Here is a 5,317-nt window from a genome sequence, read left to right as displayed (position 1 = left end):
GCGATCGACGAGACACGCGCAGGTCAGGAGTCACGACGTCAGCCCGGAGCCAGGCTTTTAAAAATAGTGAAACCCCTCTATGAACCAGAGCGGTTCTGTGGGGGAGGAAGTAAAATCGACGATGGCAGATTACACGGCTGCAGCAAAAGAAAAAAGTAATTTATACTTGACCTCGGGGAGAGCAAAAGGTACAAGTCAAAATAGACTCCGATGCACTTGAAGTATTCAGGAACTCATCAGAATACTTGGATGTGAGCTTACCATGTTCTGCACAAAAGCTTCAGGAAAGCAGAGCAGGGGCAGCAGACCCCTGGCGCCTTCCCCATCTGCAGGGTCTGCTAGCTCTGCAGAGGTTACCAGTGTGGCCCTACCATGGGCCCTTCTAGAAATAATCTCGGATCCTGCACCACAGGGTATGGACCACAGCTCATTCCTGTGGGGAAGCTGTCCGTGTCAGTCTCAAGGAAAAATGAAGCTGAATATGTCTTATCTTTACATAACATGCCTCAACTTGAAGAGCCAGGCTGTTTATTCAGATAAGCCCAGCCTTCCAGCTTTGAGTGCCTTGATCAGTACCCACTTTAATTAATGTAATTGGTTGTCTTCTCTTGATGGGAAATAGAAAAGTATTCATTACCAACTCCAAAATATCCTCCCTTCCCCAAGAACGTTTTTGTTGGTGAATTCTATATGTAAGGTGGTTGAATTCTTTAGTGAATTGTTCTATACAGATAGTTCACCGCAAAAATGATATTTGAACCAACCCCAAGTTGGACACATGGTTGACATTCAGTAAACATTAAATAACCAGTCTGAACACATCTGTAGTTTTAAATGCAAAATCAATCCTGCAACATAAAAACAATCACCTATGGGAATTAGGGAATTCTACTTTATTTCAGTGATTCACGACCTAGTGGTAATAAGAGTAAAAATAGAACTTACCTGCCGGATAAACGTGTTCTATTTATAAAAACCATGCAAGGCCAATACTTGCATACACAGATCTTTAAAGTATAGTTTTAAGTTTTAGTCTTCTAAAAACACTTTTTAAAATTAGCTCTAATTTTTTGAAATGATGGAGAGAGATCAAGAGGTTAGAGATCCTATTTTCTTAAGTAACCTAGCAGTTTATTAATAAGAACAAGTTAATTTTAGTTCCTGTTGTTAGTCTTTATATATTAACAAGCTGCGGCCATAAAATGAGAAGATGGAAATAATACTCTTAATGAAGCACACTTTGATTTTTTTCTGGTTCATTTCATGGACATTTTATTCATATAACAAAACATCAGTGGTATGGTCAAACATCATACCACAATGGGATACAGAAAGCAAACATATTTTATTTTAGCTTCTATTTTCCCTCCTTGCACTTAATGCTATCAGTGAGTCGGAAATGAAGGGCAGTTATAAGTATCAATTTGTGCTGTGTGCCACAGTTCTGAGCATTTACCTCAATATGAATTGTTGCATACAATCCAGCTCCATCTATGGAAGACCGCCACCCCTACGTAAAGGAGACCCAAGTCGGGATTCCTCAGTGATAAGAGGATGAAAAATAAAATACTTCAGGTTGCATTAAAAATTTTAAAGAAAATAATGTGGATATCAAGAAAGGTAAAGAATCTGACTGCATAACTTGAAGTTCTGACTCTAATTATCACGAAGTTAATTTATAATGGGATAACAAGATGAGAAAGATAATTGTATCTTCAAGTGAAGTCTCATGATTTCACGGGGGTAAGCTACTTTCTTTGTCACACTGTAGAAAAGACAGGCATTGCCCCTTTCTTCTAAAATGACTCAGAAGCAAAGAACACATTTATGATAAATAGGCAGCTATTGGATTGAAGCAATTTGGGGTTGCAATGGTTTAGAATGGTCTAAAAATGAAATAGTCTTAAGAACAACCTCACATCCTTTAAAATTATTCTGAACAACTAAGTCTATGTATGAGATGAAAAATTTTCAGCTTTTAACGTTGCTTAAAATGTCACTTTGGCTCAAAATAAATAACAAGCACTCTGCTCATGTGACAGACTTACATTTCGTGATTATAAAATATTAATCAGGAATATTTTTTAAAAACACATTTTAGAAGATAATTTATTCCAGAAACTCCATAATACCTTATCTACAATGTCTGCTATAAAATTAAAATAAAAACAACTATCCATCGTAAGAAGAAAAACATGATTGATAATCAAGAAGACCAGAAAATCAACAAAAGAATAGATTGCCTAGATAATGGAGTTATCAAATAAAAGTTTCAGAATGTAATCCCTATGATTAACATGTAGAAGAAAATAGTGATTAATAGTGAATGAAATGATTGAGTATGTGGAGTATTTTTAAATGAATTAGAATATATCAAATAGCTTATCATACTGTTTATGATGGGAGGTAGTAAAAATGGCCAGCCATATTCCACTGCTAATTCGGGACTGAGGTTCACTAATGGGTTTTTGCAACCACACCTTCCAAATCTGGGCACTCTCCTATCTGTTAGTTATAGTTCCAAAAAAAGAAAATAATCTTAGGAGACATTTTTATTTGCATGTTAAGCAGTTCCAAAGGGATGTAACTTCAGTGTTTTACTTTAAAAATGTTAAAATGCTCAATGTAATTTCTTTTCAGTTACCGAGAGATACAGGTTCAGGATCCTGATGAGTTCCCTAAATTATTACTGACATCCGCTACAAGTAAAAGAGGAAAATGATTGGGAACATCAAAACTCTTAGAGTCGAGATATTTTTACTGAAAGACTGTTGTTTCAAACATTGGCAATTGGTTTTTGGTCAAAGCATGATGCCAAATACTGATTACAGTGAAATATTCAGTGAGCTCTCCAGATGGATCAACTGACATGGTCTTGTTAAAAACCCTACTAAGTGTTCAGCCTTGTGTCTGTCAGCAGTGCCCCAGTAATTACCCTGATTGGCAGCGTCCAACAGGGCCTAGGCTGGGGGTGTCAGCTGCTGGCCGTTGCTTGACTTCACCTCTGTTTCCTCTCTGCCTCTGCTGGGACATAGAGGTAGGAAAACGTCTTCCAACCCAGACAGGAAGGTGCCCTTTTCTCTCACCCTCATAAACAAAGAAGCAATGAAACCTTTCACTTATTGTTCTCAGTAGAGACTCCAGCACAGTGTAGCAAAGTAGCAACAATTTTTTTTTCAGCGTCAAAAGATTTCAGATGTCCATTTCACTTGTTTCAATTTCCTGTTCATTCCAGACTCTGCTGTCTGACAGCAGTGTTCAAATGGAAGATACCCTGTGTTTCTCTCCAAAAATTTTCAGCTACCTGAGGTGAAACATGATGTTCCATGCTTCCAACTCTTCGCAGGGTGTTTATTACCTGGGTTTTCTACACTGTCTGCAGTGTTTCAATTTTCTGAGAACTCAGAGGCTTCTTCTGACTGATGTCCCTTCTGGATAAACGTTGTCAGGGCTGCTGCAGCCCCAGGACATGCTGGCTTATTTCGAATTGTTTTGTGGTCACACAATGGACACAGATTAGATTCTTGCTCCTGGTTTCCTACTGATGTATTTTTGAGCCAATATACAGAAACCCAGGGAGAAATATGCTGTGAGACTCTTGAGCAGGATGGACAAATCATGACAATTACGGCGCAAGGACCAAATCCAGCCAGCTGCCTGTCTTTGTACAGCCCATGAGCTAAGGATGGCCGTGGAATCTTCAAATGGTAGGAAAAGATCAAAAAGAGAATGTTGCTTTGTGACCCATGAAAATTATGAGATTCCTATTTCACTCTTTGTAAATAACTGGAATGGAGCCTCACTAATGCGTACTGTCTAGTGGTTTTGTTTTCCTGTAGGAGAACCTGTCAGAGACCCTTTGGCTTGCAAAGCCTAACATACTTATTATCTGGTCTTTTACTTGTTGTAGATAGCTATCCCCTCCAAAAGATTTTGAAGTCCTAATGCCCAGTATCTGTGATTACGACCTTGTTTGGAAATGAGGTCTTTGCACATGGTCAAATTAAGGTGATTTCATTAAGGTGGGCCCTGACCCAATATATTCTTATATTTATTTATTTATTTATTTGGTCTTTTCTTCCAGTACCAGGAATGGAACTCACGACCTTGCGCTTGCCAGGCAGGCGCTCTGCCGCTGAGCTAAATCCCCAGCGCCCCCCCCACAATATGTCCTTATAAAAATGAGAAATTTGGACTCACACAAACACAGACACACACAAGTAAAATGCCATGTGAAGGTAAAAGCAGATATCAGGGAATGCTGAATATTGCCATCAAGGCACCAGAAGCTAGGAGAGAAGCCTGGTCAGATCCTGCTTTGTAGTTCTTAGGAGGAAGCTGCCGTACTGACACACGGTCTTGGACTTCCGGCTCAGCTGTAGTGTAAGCCATCAGTTGGTGGCCCTTTGTTACAGCCGCCCTTTCAAGCTGATCTGCTTTCTCCTGATCTAATGCCTCCCGCCCTTCCCCTCCCCCCGCCACTGAAGGTGCTCGTGTCCTCTTCAGTGCACTGGATTTTTAAGAGGGTCTGATTTCAACAAATGCCACGGACATGTCCTCATTGCATCCCACCACCCCCTGTGGAAAGGCCAGTGGGAACACGACCTGTGTTTGTGCTGAGACCAAGACTCTCAGAGGGAGTCTGAATCCTGTGCACTCCAGAACTCTTCACATGTGACACACATCTTATTTTTCTCAATAACAAATGAATCAAGTGCTGTCAGTTAAACACCCACCCGAATCAACTTCTCATAGCCTCCTATTCAAAAATTATAATTTTTAAGGAGAGGCTTTCTTTTAAAAGATAAAACAAGGATGGTTACATGTGATTTTCTTTCCACCAATATTTTTAAAAACGTGCACCAGAGGATGTGCCCAGTGGGACTTTCTCCTGAATTCAGGGAAACTTTTAGATTCTCATCTTAAAATTCCTAATGATAAAATGAAGAGATTGAATGTTTTGTCTCCTTTTAAGAACCTTTGATGGAGTCAAAGATGCTTTCAAAGGAGGACTCAGTTAAAATACTTGATGAAAACAAATTACCATTGGAATAAACAAATTGTCCTGATTGATGGTCTACAACTAGTATCTACAGTATTTAAACATGACCACATCACTTGTAGAAGTCATTCTAATATAGAGAAAGCTGTAAACACAATATGAAAACCTCTGTGCATACTAGATAGAGTAGGGAGTGGCTATTCACTTTGTTTTTTTTTTATTTTAAAGATAAAAGGAGGGAAACATTAACAGACATACAACATTTTACAACATATCACAAGCACAATACAGACAATACAGAGTTACAAACAAAGT

This window comes from Chinchilla lanigera, unplaced genomic scaffold, assembly GCF_000276665.1.
Source record: "Chinchilla lanigera isolate Chin_1 unplaced genomic scaffold, ChiLan1.0 scaffold00044, whole genome shotgun sequence".
Classification (NCBI taxonomy): domain Eukaryota; kingdom Metazoa; phylum Chordata; class Mammalia; order Rodentia; family Chinchillidae; genus Chinchilla; species Chinchilla lanigera.
This window is presented reverse-complemented; position numbering follows the sequence as displayed.